Source organism: Vanacampus margaritifer, chromosome 19, assembly GCF_051991255.1.
Source record: "Vanacampus margaritifer isolate UIUO_Vmar chromosome 19, RoL_Vmar_1.0, whole genome shotgun sequence".
Taxonomy (NCBI): Eukaryota; Metazoa; Chordata; class Actinopteri; order Syngnathiformes; family Syngnathidae; genus Vanacampus; species Vanacampus margaritifer.
Window position 1 is genome coordinate 12,282,025 of NC_135450.1, and position 16,927 is coordinate 12,298,951.

Sequence of the window (16,927 nt, forward strand, 5' to 3'; positions counted from 1 at the left end):
CAATGGGCGACTATCTTGTCCACTGTCACCACGAATTGTTGCCCAGCAACTCAAGTTGCAAGTTGTGGTGACAGTGGACAAGATAGTCGTCCGTGGCTGGAGCTCTCCATGCAAGCCGGCGACTGATCCACTCACTCTAGGCGGTTTGCAACAGCGGAGCCCATTATTTATTTATTTAATTATTTTTATACAGTACATTTATTTTTGTATTTATTTCGACATTTAGTTTTATATTTATCTCATTTTTTATTTTATTTTTACTTTTATTTATTCAGGGACATATAATTTTTTTTCATTTCTATGTATTTCTTTTTTTAATTAGATTTTTTACAACCGTTTTTATTTTCTCTTTTAGTCATTTATTTCTTTTCAATTTTGGCAGTTTTGGTCCTCCATACAAGTCACCCTCAAGTTATTGTGGTAAAAACCAAGCCTGGTTAAGCAAGTTCTAAGCCATCAACATAGATTTTTGCATTAGATGATTAGAAGCTCTTCTTCATTTTAGTTACACAATGATCATTATTTATTTCCATGTGAAAATAAAATTTTGGAGACCCTGGGGACAAACTTTTGTTCGGCACCTGTAACAAAGTTTTTCACACGCACAAAAAAATAAAAGGTGGATGCTTCCATTTAAATTCCAGACACTCTTGCAAGGAACTATTTTTCTCCTTCAGCTAATTACCTTTCCATTAAATTTTCAGTGGCGGCTCGGCAATCATGTTTAAATCACGTCAGGGGAGAAAATTAAGAGGCGAACCACTGCGACGATGACGGTAATTGTACTTTAAGATCCAGGACGATATCAGAAAGTGTGATTTAAATAGCAAATTTTCTTCCGAATGATGCCTTAATGGATACCAGTGAACATCATTTCACCTCTGAAATGAAGTCATGCTGTATACCTGATTGATGAACTCAAAAACACCCTGGTCAGTTCTGTATTAAATATATTGAAAAAAAATCTCAGATGAGGTCCTCGACACAGAAGGCGATAGATTGGCCTAGAAACTGGGGAAATGTAAAAGTCGACGCACAAATTCAGTCAATCAAAAACACATCATGAGATTGCGTTCCATTTCAATGCATTATTTTTATTTTGACACCTCGTTTCGTAAGGAAATAAAAGGTAGCCCAAACACCAATAATGATATTCATAAGGACTGAGGTAAGGGATATGCCGCTTTATTGGCAAGGCTGCTTATTTTTAATATCTTTTGGGGGGTTGACATCTGAGTAGGTTTATTACCTTCATCGAGGTGTGTGTATCTTTTATTTATTGTATCATTATGTGTTAAAAAACAAAAAAACAACAACAAAAAGAGTTTTCACAAAACTTTCTGGATGTTTTATGGGAAAAAAAACTATCAATTATAATCTATGATAAAATGATAACATTTGTTTACAACATGCGGTCTCCAATTCACAACTGCTAACGTTTTATGATGTTGCTGTTTTGGTTAGCAAAAGTGTCAGCAAAATTTGCAAATGGGCTCAGCCACTATTTGACTGACAGAAAAGTTGGATGACGACGAGTGACGACAACATGTAAACCATGCAAACACCTGCTTTTTTGACGATTAATTAATAAGCTAAGTAGCTAAATAACTAAATAAGTTAACTACAGCAAGTACATAGAGTAGCTAAATAAGACCAGTACCAAGTCAAATAAGTCAAACTACCCCAAAATTCTAATGGATGTGTTAGATATTATTAACATTTAAATTCTTTATTTTCATATATTAACCATTGTTATACATTATTAACATCTTAATTCTTTATATTAACCACGTTGAAAGGTTTTATAGACGTGTAAAGCAAGTAGTGTTGAACTCAGTATAATTTGACCTTAAGCTGGGACATATTATTTGGTCTAGAAGTTCCTTCTCTGTGGGAAAACACATTTGGTCCTTGAGAACACAATCTGTTTCGAACACGCACCCCTGACTCTGTTTTCGCCATCGCTCATGGAAAAGTACCCAGAGAGTATGTTTTGTCTACAAATGAAAGAGAGGCGGTCGGTTTTAACTATAAGAAGCCATTTTACACGCGGAAGAGACACATTCGGCGCTCTGAATTCCACCTGTTAAGTGATGAATTGGAGTCTGTTACGTTGTCCAGAGATCTCTGTTAGATTAAAATCATTTTTGCAAAGATGTTTTTTCTTACATTAAATCTGTCTTCAAGTTTTGGAACACGCAAAGAGGGCAAATAAGTATATTCCTCTTTCAGATGACAACTAGCTAAATAACAAGCTAACTACCAGTGAGCCGATTGGTAGCTAAAGAAGGACCTAACTAGTAAAACAGCTAACAAGTTAACAACATAAGGAGCTAACTAACTACCTAAATAACTATCCAACAAATGACTGAACAGATTTCAAACTAGCTGACTGTCTACAAAGCTATAAGTTTTGGGAAAATTGAATGTGTAATCCAGATAACTAAATCATCATATAACTAGCGAAACACATAAGAAGCTTACAACTAAATTGAGAGCTGCAAATTAAATAACTAAGAGAGTAAATAACAAAAAAGCTAGCTGAGTAAACAACAAGCCAACAAGTGAGTGAATGTCGAAGTAAATGACAGACTACATTTTGGGAAAATTGGTGAATGCGTAACCCAGGTAAGAAGCTAACGACTAACAACAAAAACACAAATTGCTAACTAACGCGAGAGTGTTTTTGTGTAATACTGTCAAACTATTTAGCCAACCTAAAAAAATGCTCAGGAAAATGCCCTCGCCCCAAAACAACATGTTTGCGGTTAGCTTATGATCGATGCAACCATCCTGTAGTCATCAGCATAAGTGACCCAATCCTTATTTCTTGACTTAAGCATAAGGGACCTTCAACTCCAGTGCCGCATCATCAAAACTGAGCGGCGGATGACTTGTTTTTCGTCTATGTCAGCTTGAGAAATTCCCACGTTGTCCATAAGCGTCGCTAGCCCGTTAAAAACCCTCTGCATGCTCCCATTAAATAAAAAAATTAAAAAAGGAGAGATAAAAGCTTATCAAAGGACATAACAATGACCCTGGAGCGCTCAAAGACGCAGTGCAGAGACAATCGACTGTCCATTAAACGTCGGGATAAAAGTAAATAATTGGACTAAAACAACGGGGGATGGTGTCGGCGTTTGCATCTGTTCAAACACGTCTGCTGGCGGGGGCTTCGCATGTAATTACACCCCTGTCACAATGTAATAGACCCTCATTGTGGCTTAATCGCAGGGAAACGATGTGAGGGGAGTTCCTCCCCTTTTGTATTGGGTTAAAATGGCTGCATCTGCATAGGATAAATCTCTTCTGCGTCACTTTTATAACAGACTAAAAGCTAACTAGTTCTGTACTGCAGCAATGACTAAAGTAGTTTTTTTTTGTTATTCTGGTAACTAATTACACACTGTAACTAATGACACAATTAGTAGCCAACCAATGATGCAAAAAGTCACCAAAGTTGACTTCAATGAGTTGTTTTTTACAAAACTTCTGAGCTAACCAGCTAAACGACGAAGGAGCTAGCTAGCTAAGAAGCCACTGGAACTAACAACAACCTAGCTAAAGCAATGTAATCCTGTTAACTAACTAGCTGAATACTGGTAACTAAAATGTTGCCTACCTTACAAACTAACAATTAAGTACTAACCATAGATCATTCTGAACACTTAAGCAGTTGCAATCATGTTCAGCTCCACTAGGGGCATCTTTTATGTCTTTGACTTTCTGCCGTTTCCTAACGTCACGATCGAGCTACGGGTTTGATGATGCCTTTGCTGTTTGTATTTTTTTTTCAGCTAGCAGTGGAGGAGCTCGATGCCGGCGGGCCAGGCAGGATCAGATGCTCACGATTGGAATTAGCGTCCGTCTTCTCAGCGGAGGCAAGGATTAAACGTTGGTGAGCTTCTAAGGCCTCATACCTCGGGGGCATGTGAGAAGTTAATCAAATGTGTTGGGGGAAGTTTATTTATATGCCCCGGGTGTCGTGGACACGATGGGAATGGCAATAGCATCCCTCTAAATATCCCTGAAATACTTCCTGTACATTTGCCAACTAGCCAATGAGCTAGCTAACTAACCATTTAACTCGCCTACTACATCCAAATTGTTTCTCTACATCAATTGGTTATTTTTCTGTGTGTACTATTTTCATTTATTTATGGTTTTACTAATGAGTCTAATGACAACATAACACCCCAAAAAAAAATGCTAAAGGATGATGTTTTGATGTTTTAGCTCATCAACACCTTGTGGCAAAACAAGCAGCGTGACATGTTGCACATGGAGGAGAAAAAAAATTCATGTCATCAGTATGGCTGCAGGATTTACACAACTTGATGTATGTGCGCACTCAGCAAAAAAAAAAAAAAAAAACTGTGGGAATATAGCGCAGGTACACAAAGTCTTGGTGGTGGTCGCCTGCCGAGAATCTCAAACAGCCTCACCAAGTAGTTTTTCTTGTGTATTCCTGAATCAGCTGATACTTAAGGTGAGTTCAGAAAATGTCAGCACTCATCCAGGAGTCTATTTAGACTGTCAAAATCGCTTTACGGTAAACCCGCAGCGGGCAAGCACGCTCCAATTCGCTTATTACGGCCGTAATGTTCCTGCGGGTTGTTAAAATGAAGAGTAATGTAGTGTAAAAGCTGTGGAGGTCAAATATGTACATTAGTAATAGTGTGGCATGTTGAAAAAAAATAATAATCTGCACACACAACGTATAGGAGATTGCTCAGTTCACATAATAGCCATTAAAACGATAATACTATCAAGCCATCTATTTTCTATAATCACAAAATTCATGTTACTTCCAAATGACTTTCAAAGAAAGAAAATGCTGCACATACATACATGGATTTGGGTAAAAAAAGAAAAAATATTATTAATTATTATATTATATATATATATATATATATATATATATATATATATATATAAATAAATATATATATATATAAATAAATTTATTTATATATATATATATATATATTTATATATATATATATATATATAAATATATAAATATATATATATATATAAATATATAAATTATATATATATATATATATATATATATATATATATATATATAATCCCCCCCACCAAAAAAAAAAAATCCATTTGTCCCTATAATCACAAATGCGACATTTTCACCCACATTTTTTTTTTTTTTATGTTTTGCTGGGTGCCCAACTTGGTCTGAGAGGCAAACAAAAAAAAAAAGAGAAAAATATGAAATATGGATGAGTCGCTGATGCGCCGCCGGGTGTCACCTCCATGACAAGCACATGCACTCAGGTCGCTTCGACACGTGTTTCGCTGGCAGCGTTCAAATCTCCAAGTGTTTCCTCTGCAGCAGCCGAGCACTCTCCTCTACTATGTGGAGGACTCTTTACTCTGTTTGAGAGATGGCTACAAATTGGCTTTTGTTCACCTGCTGAGTGCTCCGCTATGTTTTAATTCATGCAATTACATTCTTTCGTGAAATAGTCCTGGCGGTCTGCTGCGACGGCCACTTGAATAAATAGACGCCGTGCCCCCTTATTCCTCTTCCTATCCCCCGCCCCTCTGGAATAAAGATAAGAACTGGCTGTAGCTACCTTTGCAGTGACGGAGGTTTTTATCTCAAAGCACATCACCAATAATTCTTAATTATTTGTGTCAGAATATTGCTCCAACAAAAAAAAACAAAAAAAAACGCTTTTCTGTGAAATACTGGCCTCTGCTCCAATAGCTGCTGTGTCTCAATTAAGAATAAATAAAGGCCTTACTTGCCCCAAATAAACAGCCCTTTATAGTGAGCCCTCTGGAAAAGTAAATAACAGGTGGCTGTAATCACCTTTGGAATGACTGAGAGCACAAATCTGCAAAGCTGACTTTTGCAGCGGGTTGAGGAATGACCAAAAAAATTTGAATGATCTGATGAAAACTGTATTTCCTAAAATAGTGGAGACCCGTTTGATTAAATATCGTCTCCTAATTAAACTTTCAGGTGTGTTGTGGCATCTTTGTTTGACAGTTTGTTTTGTGACTATAAGCTCGTTTCTCAAATCACTTGGAACTCAAATCATCTTTCCCCATTGAAATGAATGACAATGCCATTGTTCTGTTAATCGTCCCCCCAAAAAAACAACAGAATTTCTTCTTTTTTTTGTTTTTTTGAAATGGAGCACTCTATATATATATTGTACCAAAAACACAGTAATGACTTAATTAAATAGAATTAAAAAGAATTCAACAATTTTTGGAACACTGCATCAATTGGATGGCTAAAGATAATTTACATAGAAGTCTGTACAGAGGATAAAGAATAGATGACAGGGCGTACTGTTATATTGAGCAATGCTGCAGCATTGTGTTCCAATATCAGTCGTTTAAAATGAGTAAAATGTATTTTCTGTATTATTAGCATTAATAGTTGACTAAAGGCCAAGCTATGTGAAATACTACACAATACACAATGTGCCATACTCCTAGTTGTATGAGAGTTTCTGGAAAAAAAAAATTCTCCCTCGTGCTTACTGCACTTGAGTATATGGGAATTCAATGTTAGTGAAAATTGTTTTCACTTAAAAGAAGTTGAATTTGCAGTAAGAACAACGGCACATGCGCCTCGCCTGTACTCATGTCCATCGCACTTGTTCTCTTTTTGTTCTGTTTACTTTTCAAAATGAGGTCAGAAGCTTTCGAAAAACAAACAACCCTCCCCATAAAAGCGTCTTTATATGTATACTGAGCTCCATGTTGGGATTTAGCGCTGCCTTGTGAGCCCCTGACTGATGTTGCAAGGAGGAAAATCATTTCCCAGAAATAAAAACAAGCCTCTGAGAAACGCTGCCTTCACAGTCATGTTTGACCTGAGCCGCAAAATGTCATTTCATTCTCCAAAATAGCAGCCTCCTTCTTCTGTTGATTTTTTTTCTTTATTTTATTTTCTCAGTGCGGCGCAAAAGGCAACCAAACAGAATCGACCGCCTCGTATTGATTTCCTGTTTGTGTCTCTGTCTTTAACGCTGCCGCAATCTACGCCACGGATTCTTAAAGAAGAAAGTGTTTCCGTGTATACCTTTCATCGGACGGTTACAGTAACGTAGCGGATCTCCAGATTTTGTGGCGCCCAAAAAAGATTTTTTAAATTTATTACATATTCAAAAATATTAAGAAATATTGAAAAAATGATGTGAGTATGCACTGTATAGCACACAAATCTATCTTAATATGTGGATATCATCAGCAGACATTAAGTCATTGCAGATGTTAGCAGGTTGCAACCGTATGCCGTCAGAGGCGGAGCAACGAAGCACATCTCGTCTCTTTCATATGGAAAACAGGAAGAAAATTACCACCTGAGACGAGCTCCGAGGCTGATTGCGGATCCGCCGACTTTTAGTATGCATCCGATAAACTGATTTTGACATTTTATTAATGGCGGGAGCTGTCGGCGCGGTCACGCGCAAATCTTTATTTAATCACGCTGACATTATTATGCTGATTGTGCGCCGGGAAGAAAAAAAAAAACGGACACAATGATCTTGTTTTTCCTGTCGTGGGCATATTATTGTGTGCGCGAGGAGGAGGAAGCTCGTATTGTGCCACTTATGTACTCGATGAGCCAGTTTGAATGTGTATTTGTCCTTGATGTTTCTATTGTACACAACAGCAACGAATGCTGGCCTGGAGTACACTTGTATAATCTAATCGTGGCAAGACAAGACCTCCAGTGGCATATTCGTGGTTCGCTAATTTCAAATTAGTGGATTGTAGGTCCGTTTTACTCTTAGAGCAGTGGTCCCCGACCTTTTCAGTACCACGGACCGGTTTAATGTCTGACAATATTTTCACGGCACAATCTCAAGGTTTAGCTGATAAAAACAAAATAAAATGACAAGAAAAAAACTGTGGTATTTTCTCTATAATAATAACGAACGTAAATCTACTGTGTAATCATGTGCAACTTTATTAACGGTGTCTGTAACGTCGCACCAACAACTCTCATGAGCAACATCGTTTCTGCTCCAAAACAATGCAACACACTCTGGTCGCTATGGTAGCGTTTAAACATACCTTCAAAATAAGACACAACACAAAAACAAAGTGCATGAAAATACTCGCTAATCACAGCAGCGGTGAATCAGTGGGAGCCCTGAGCTCATTTTGCTAGCTTGGAATTCAATTTAGCGTGACGTCATCATGTGACGTGTGGTGTAGCGGCCTTGAAGTGCGTCAAGTGAGACGGATGTAACAGACAGAATCCGTCCACTTTTCAAAATAAAACATCATTTTCGAAATAAATAAAAATAATGCAATTTTTTTTCTTTCGGTACCAAATGACCCGCGGCCCGGTGGTTGGGGACCACTGTCTTAGAGCGCCAATTCACAAACGAATTTAGCTCAAGGTGGTAGCACATTACTCATTCACTACCAGCCATTTTAGAGCATTTTGACATTTTCAAAACCCTAAAGATATTGTTAACTCACTCATTCCCAGCCATTTTCACTGAAGCAACCCCCTTCGCTCCCGGCTGTTTTACTGCATTTTGACTGGTTTTGCAAGGCCCACAGAATATTGTATTCTATTACTATAAAAACATAGAACCAACCCCCCAAAAAAAGATTAGAGTCTCTTCTTTCATCCGAGAAAAAAAAGTATATTTATAAAAGAGAATAAAAGTATATAACAAATATTTGTATTTTGTATTTCCGTTTTGCAGCAATAAGCATTAGAATATAGCTAGCTATGTTTCATCATTATTCACAAACCTGTTGAACACACTTGGGAAAAGAGCTTGTTACAACATGGCCCTGGTTGATTTCTTATACTCTGCTGCTGCCACCTGCTGGCCGTTTTTTGTAATAACTACCATTGCTTTAAGTGACCTCTTCAGGTCAGAGGCTGCATCAAAGCTTTTTGTATGCTCTAGTCTAGCATTTAAAAAAAAAAAAAAAAACATAAAAAAACGTATAAATATGTTTTTGGGAATATGGCATTATTTAAAATAGAACATTTTTATATGTTTTTGGTAGCAAATGAGTTAATGATTATAGTGTATATACACGGAATCTACCAAATAACGGAAAACACATACCCCACTGAATTTCCTTCTGAAAATAAATTTTACTGATATGATTATTGGAATTATTAGCAGTTGTTAATTCAAATGGTAGTAATTGATTGTAAGGAAAAAAATATTGTAAAGTAATATTTCTTTAAACTTTTAATTAAATGTGTCCCAAATTAAATCTCATGATTTGCTCTCTTAAGATGCTAATTCCATTTTTTTTTTTTCACCGATTGCTTAATATGCTTTTGCATGCATATTTTCCTAACACTAATGCATATTCGGGTGTAGTTATTCTATGTTACTCAAGCCGTCTTTATCTTTACCACACTAGAGAGAGGCTCATTAGGTTGTTGCAATACACCAGAGGGATCTGTGAACTTACTAAGTGCAAGGATGAGGCAGCAATTTTGCATTCGCACAACAGCAAACAGCAAAATATAAATGGTGTTATTTCTGAGATATGTATGAATTTGTCAGTGTCGCAACTATTCCATGTGTTTACCGTTATTGCAATTATAAAAAGACAAGGGTGTAACGGGTTTTATGAGTACTTAGGGTTATTCTTGCACAACTGCGACTCACACATTTTCAATTAAGCTTTTTGGGTCTTTACGGTTTACACTTTTGTCTTTGCCGTTATGCAAGATGTGTATTTCAGTTTCCATTTGTTCATTTTTTTTTCTAAGTGTCTTTGCTGTTAAAATTTTTTAAATTAAAAATTAAATTATATGAAAATGGCTTGATCTTCTGTGTTTCTAATTTAGTTGTGTCGAAAGTGAACGCAATAAGTGAAATAGTTTTATCGGTGCTGCTGTTGACTCGAAATTAAAGCAGAGGATTGAAATGCAGAAGGTGTGAGATGTGAGCGTGCGTGCAAAGCGACAGCAGGCCTTCTTCACACTAACACAAAAAAAACTTTTTTTTTCTTTTTTTAAATCAAACTGCTGTTCAGATGTTTGCTGTGTTGCGACGTGAAGCCCAAGGAAAGTTTACGCTCCAGATGTTGTTTGCTGACTTCTTCACTTCAAGACATTTTTGGAGCGATGCATCTCCAAAACTTGGGTTTATGCTTCCTTGGCACAAAAGTTTGCCCATTAAACATTCCACAAACTCAGCTCGGAGGGGATTCAGCTTTTATTAAAAAAAAAAAAAAAGATGCAGGAGAATGACACGATGTAAGCCAAATTTTATTGAACCAAGTGAAAAGTCATGACACGCTATTCCACTCCAGTCCTATAGGTGGCAGCATTATGTACAGAAACCATTAATCTAGCACTGAAATTATCTAGTCACTATAAGTAAATTGTTTTTTTTAAGTTTTTCTCCCCAAATTGTAGCCTTTGTGATTTAACAAAAGCATTCTACGACTTTGCAATTTCATTTATTTTCATTCATTGTTTATCCCCATTAAACCCACCTAAACACAGCAAAGAAGCTCCTCGGCGGCGGTAAAAAAAAGAAAAACAACTCATCCGAGGACGCCGGAGGACAAAACGTGCTCCGGATGGCCGTCATCTGTTTAAGTGCTTAACGCATCCCTCGACGCCACCGCCGCCCGCCGCTTAATCACAGCGAGGCCACACCGGTTAAAGCGCGGGCGTGACCTCGTCGGGGTCAACGAAGGCGCCCTGCACCCCGCGTGGGGGAGGACCCGCCTGCCGCGGCCGCAGGGTGAGGTGATGTGGAATAAACTCTGCTCTTCATCCACAAGTCATGTGTGAGAAGAAGTGCTAATGAGATCTAATGCAGCCGTTGTAATTAGAAGCTGTCGAGAAGGAGGACAATTAAGTGGTGCTTTCCGCATCCCCCCTCGAAGCCCCCCCCACCCCTCCATTCTCACGGGAAAAAAAAATAAAGATTGATGATGTCCATCCTTTGCAAATGAGTCCCCTTATAAGCCTAAGGGCTGGTATGAAACCCTACTTGAAACCCTACTTTGTCATATGAATTTACATGAAACCCAAATACACATTTGAAATCCTGACTTGATGAAATTCCAGGCTTGAAAACTCAAACTTAATATCTTAGAACATGCTTGAACTCATAACTTGAAAACCTGACCCAGGCATGAAACCATGGATTAAAACACTAACTTGAAATCCTCCTTTGGAAAACCTAACCCCGGCTCGAAACCTTAATTTTGACATCTTAACCCTGGCTTAAACTCTTAACTTGAAACAAAACCCTATTTTGAAACCCCAACCCAGTCTTGAAACAGAAATTCAAACAACTAACATGACATCATCTTTTGAAATCCAAAGCCTGACTTGAAAACCCTCCCTGAAAACTTAACCCAGGCTTGAAAGCCTAACCCAGTTTTTAAGCCACAATTCCAAACTCCAAAATGTTAACTTCTTCCACGGATCATGTCTGACCAACAGCCAATCCCTACCCCAGACTTGAAACCCTACTTTGTCATAAGAATTTACATGAAACCCAAATACACATTTGAAATCCTGACTTGATGAAATTCCAGGCTTGAAAACTCAAACTTAATAACTTAAAACATGCTTGAACCCTGACCCAGGCATTTAACCATAGATTAAAACACTAACTTGAAATCTTCCTTTGAAAAACCTAACCCCGGCTCGAAACCTTAATTTTGACACCTTAACCCTGGCTTAAACTCTTAACTTGAAACAAAACCCTATTTTGAAACCCCAACCCAGTCTTGAAACAGAAATCCAAACAACGACCATGACATCATCTTTTGAAATCCAAAGCCTGACTTGAAACCCCTCCCTGAAAACTTAACCCAGGCTTGAAACCCTAACCCAGTTTTTAAGCCACAATTCCAAACTCCAAGATTTTCTTCCAAAATTTTAACTTCTGACCAACAGCCAATCCCTACCTCAGACTTGAAACCCTAATCCTTGCTTGAAAACGGAATGTTAAACCCTAACCCAGGTTTGACACAAACCTATTTTATCGAATTAACCCTGCCTTTATACCCTAGTTTCAAACCTTAAACCCAAATTGAAACCCCAAACCAGGCTTGAACGCCTAACAGATGATCGATTTTTAGAAATCGGCATTGATCGCCATATACGTACTTTTCCACGGAAATGGGCCAATCATCATCGGTCAAGCGAGCATTTGAAACCCTAACCGTCCCCTTTGCAAGTCTCTCGGCACACCCTTCGCGACTATGAAAATAAAAGCAAGAAACCGATCAAACGTCTTTCGATCTGGAATGAGACGCATCCCGGAGGAAATCTAAAACTATCCCGACAAGCCTTTTCCGCGGGGTCTCGCACTTCTTCATGTGGGGATGAGGCCTTTGAGGGGCAGTAAGCTGATAGCGCTACGCTCCAATGCAGTTGAGAAGCAGTGCGGTGAAAAGGCTGCCGGGACAGGCGGCAGATAAGGTCAGGGAGAAAAGGGGATTTGCCATCTTTATTCCTGGGGATTTGATAAGTAGACCGTCAGTGTCCCCCCCCACCCCCCCTCACACCTCGGGCTTAGCGGCACATGTTCACCGGAGCAACCAACTACACACTGTATGATTTTTATTTTATTTTTTTCCCCCCAGAGAGTTGACCGGGCAATTATGGTGATGCAACGGAGGATAAGGCAGCACGTGCTTGGCTGCAAGATCACTGAAAAAGAAAGTAAGGATCTTAGATATAAAAAAAAAAAATTCAGACCGATAGCAGTACGAGCATTCACACTAATATTGACTACCGATACCTGTGTTAAGGTTAGTACTTTTGGTATATAAAATGACAAAAATGTGTGAACAAAGACATTTCGTTCTGATGCCGATATAATTAATTTGCTTAAGTATTGTTGACTGGTATCGGCAGTCTCCACGAGTACCCAATACCTCAAAATAAAGCTTGACCCGATACCAATGCCTGGTTTCGATACACGCCCATCCTTAATTACATTTATACAAGATCGAGTAAAAGATATGAAATTAAATTGAATCAGAAACATTATTTCAACATTAGATTGAAAAATTGCAGTTAATTTAATTAAAAGGCTGGAGATGTACATGAATTAAGCAATTTACTCTTTTTTTCACAAAATTTAATTAATTCTTTTTTAACAAACCAAAAACATAACATATTAAATTAGACCAAAAATAAGAAAAAATATTGCAACTTTTTGATTAAATTACATTTCAATATATCAAGTCATTTCCATTATAAACATAGTTTAAACTGTATTTAATATAAGTGAAAGTACTCTAATTTAGTTTAGAATTTCTAAACTAAATGTAATTCCACTAAATTCAATTAAATATATTAATCAGATTAAACATACCAAATTAAATTAATATAATTAAAAACATAACCATCACTTTAAAAGTGTAAACTTGCAACTTAATTCAAAGTATTTGTATTTTAAAAAAATAAATAAATGAAACCAAACCAAACATATACATTTACCACAGAATTTTAGTTAAAAGCGTACTCATTCAATGAAGTGTATTTTTGAAGTTCATCAGAAGTATCAAAAATATATTAAACCAAAATCATAACAAATGAACTAAATTTACTCAAAAACATTTGATCATTTGAACAGTTAAATTAAGCATACAAATTGAATGTATTTAAATTATAGTTAAAGAAAATGCCATAAATATGAATAAAAACCTTTAATTAAATAAAAGCTTACATAAGTAGAGCGCAGGGAAAAATAAATAATTGTGGAGTAGATTCCTCTTTGTTGTACAGTAGTATCAGTCTCGCGGAGTCCTTCAAACAAAACTTCCTTGGCAGAGGTAACGGCACATATCTATAAAATTCCATCCTCTGACGGAGGCCGCCTTTCATTCGTCACAGTAACGTTGTTCGTGGCAGCTGCTCCTCAAGTCATCGTTCGACCTCAGACGATAATTAGAGTCTCCGTGCGACGCCGAGGAGATTTATTCCAATTAGTCGTGTCATTATCCCCCCGATGGCGTCGCTAAATTTTACTTACCGATGTCTGCCGGCTGACATCGTGTCTCGCTCTGTCACACAGACTAGAGCGGGCGGGAAGATTGAGGAAAAAAGTTTGCGGATTCGCGATGAGTGTGAAATAGCAACCTTGTGGAATTCACAGATACCTTGAAAGCGATTTATCATGTAAGTTAGTTTTTTTTGGGGGGGGGGGGGGGCAATTTTAAAACAGCTCCAAGGGGACTTGACAACACAGCTGTGACATATTTTAGTCAAAATATATATTCTTTAACCTCTACAAAAAAAAATATTATTGCACCTTACTGAGTTCCTGAAATAAGTGGCGACTCGTCTTCATTTTTGTTTGCAGGATTGTATCTTACTGCCCCCCGGTGGCCACGGCAGGCACAATCATGATTTGTTAATTACATTCTATTTAAATATGTCATTACTCTTTTGTTTTTAAAATGCATTAACATATATATTTTCCACGACCAAAAAATAAGTTATTTATTCATAATATATTTTTTTAATTAATTGGTTGATTAACTCATTCACTCCCAGCCATTTTCACTGAAGCAACCCCCTTCGCTCCCGGCTGTTTTATTGCGTTCTATTGCTATAAAAACATGGAACCTACCAAAAGAAAGATTAGAGTCTAGTATAGCTAAGTTTCATCATTATTCACAAATCTGTTTAAAACAGTGGGGGGGGGGGGAAGAGCTTGTTTGCAACATGACCCTGGTTGATCTCTTATACTCTGCTGCCACCTGCTGGCCGTTTTTGTAACAACTACCATTGCTTTAAGGTTTCTCTTCAGTTCTGAGGCTGCATCAAAGCCTTCTGTATGCTCGGGGCAATGGCTAGCTCAGTGTGTTGAGCACCCGCAACATCCTCGGAGCAGGCGACCCCTGGTTTGATTCCTGGACTGTGCGGTTCTTTCCTTCAGGTCATTACCTCTCTCTCCCCCATTTCCTGTCAATTCTTCAGCTAACCTATCAATTAAAAGGCTAAAAGCGCCCCAAAAAAAAAAAGAAAAAAGCCTTCTGTATGCTTTGGCATAAAAAAAACACATTTTTGGGACCATGGTAATAGAACGTATTTATATGTTTTTGGGAGCAAATGAGGTAATCAGTTATCAAAAATTTTCCGCAACATAGAAAATGAAAAAAATCCATATTGGTTGACCCTAGTATAAGGGTAAAACTCTGAGGGGAAAAAAAAGTATTACCGGTAGATGTTCTCGCGGTGTTACAGATTTTGTCATTTTAAAGGTGGATCTGGAATATATCCACTGTGATTAATCAAAGTTCATTCCACTACTAAAGTGTGGTGTTTCTAAAATTCTTGCACTATATCGGGACTCACTCATTCTAATGTGCTCCCGGCGGCGCATCACTTACGTCAGCATCAACCTGTTCGTCCTTCTGGCAGACTGGAGACACAGGAGGCGCCATTATCATCGCATTACGCCTCACCCGGCCTCGGTTCATCCTGACATTTCCCGTTTTCGGGCTCGGGGGAAGAGCGACGTCGCGCTCGGCCGCCTGGCGTGGTGGAATGAGACAAGGGAAGATAAAGACGCTTTTTGATTTTTCCTGGAAAAACTCGACGCACAGTTTGGCTCCATCTGGCACTTTCCTTATTCCCGTGCGGAATTCCCACACCTGAGCAGGCAATGGCATGTGTGAATATAATTTTCAGGGAATACAGCAGGGCATTGAGATGAATTTTGAGTTTTTCGATGCGAGCCACACCAAGGTAGAAATATTGAGACATCGTTTTGTCATCTTTATTTTTTCCTGGCTCAAATTGAGGCAGACATGGTCCCATTCTGGGCTTCAATCCTACAGCTTTTTTCAAAACTTAAGACAGCCTTGAAAAAAGTTTTTGGAAACTTTGACCCAAATTTGAACCACTATACCTTGACATAGTAACCCATGCTTTACACCCTAATTTCAAACTCTACCCCTGGCCTGAAATCATAATTTGAAAGCGTAACACTAAGCGAATTTTACTGATCTAGCACTTTTCACAAAGAGGATTCACGAGTGCTACACAGTTAAAAATTAGACGTGCAACAATTAATTGATTATCAACTGTCTCAATAATTATTTTTAATAATCGATTAATCATTTAGGCAACTTGTTTCGTTAAAAATTGCTCAAATCCTCGGAATTTCAGCCTCACAATTTCTATAGCCCTCCATAAAAGGAGACTGGTATGGTGTTGATTCTGAATAAAAAAAATTGTACTAGAAATAAATATAATTACACAAATTGTACATTTAAATACAACACATTATTAAGTTTCAGACAAGTCCCTCAACATCATAGCAAGTACATCTCCAACTTGATTTCTTACAGAATATTAAGTTGAACTTGTCCTTTGTCATCACTAGAGCAAAGAATAATTTAATTGAATTGAATTTCCATTTCTTAGCTCAGTTTCCTAAATGTTTTTTTTAGTAGCAACTAAGTTATGTTTTCCTCTTTTACCTCTACCTTCTTTACTCTCAAACTTTATCTGTCATTCCCTTCAAATCTCTCCAATCTAATCATTCTCACCACAGCTGTTCTTACCTGCTGAGTAGTTGTACTTGTTTTTTCATAGTGTCCAGTCAATTCGGGCCTCCCATAAAGCCGCAGTCTATAATTTACGTATACTGTATTTAATTTTATTTTTTTTCATCCACGAAGCCTTAAATTCTTTTGAGGCACCAAATTTCTTGGGGTATTTTAAACGCTCCTCCTCGAACTGAGCCAGTGGCGGTGTGGCCGATTTCTTCTTCGTTGGTGTCTTGGCAAGGCGCTACTTTCTTCTTCGTTGGTGTCTTGGCAGGGCGCTACTTTCTTCTTCTCGCCACTTATTCAATTATGTAGGTGAGCTATATGCGTACATGCACACCACTGCCCCCACAAGGCCAAGACGTGCACACCAGGAACAGAACCGGCAAGGCTGTTCAGTACGCAGTAC

The 16,927-nt window shown here is 37.9% G+C and overlaps 1 protein-coding gene across 6 annotated transcripts in view; it reads right to left on the reverse strand.

The window, feature by feature from the left end:
- LOC144039467 (MAM domain-containing glycosylphosphatidylinositol anchor protein 2) overlaps positions 1 to 16,725 on the reverse strand; it is a 224,113-nt gene extending 207,388 nt beyond the window's left edge. For 5 of the 6 annotated variants that reach the window (XM_077552833.1, XM_077552832.1, XM_077552830.1 and 2 more), the window contains exons 1-2: positions 16,534 to 16,725; positions 15,355 to 15,498 (exon numbers count right to left, since the gene is read on the reverse strand). The gene's annotated coding sequence lies outside the window, so the exon portion shown is untranslated. Of the gene's footprint in view, positions 1 to 15,354; positions 15,601 to 16,533 lie in introns of those variants that run through there. The other variant, XM_077552828.1, reaches the window with a different exon arrangement.
- Between the last annotated feature and the right edge of the window lie 202 nt (positions 16,726 to 16,927).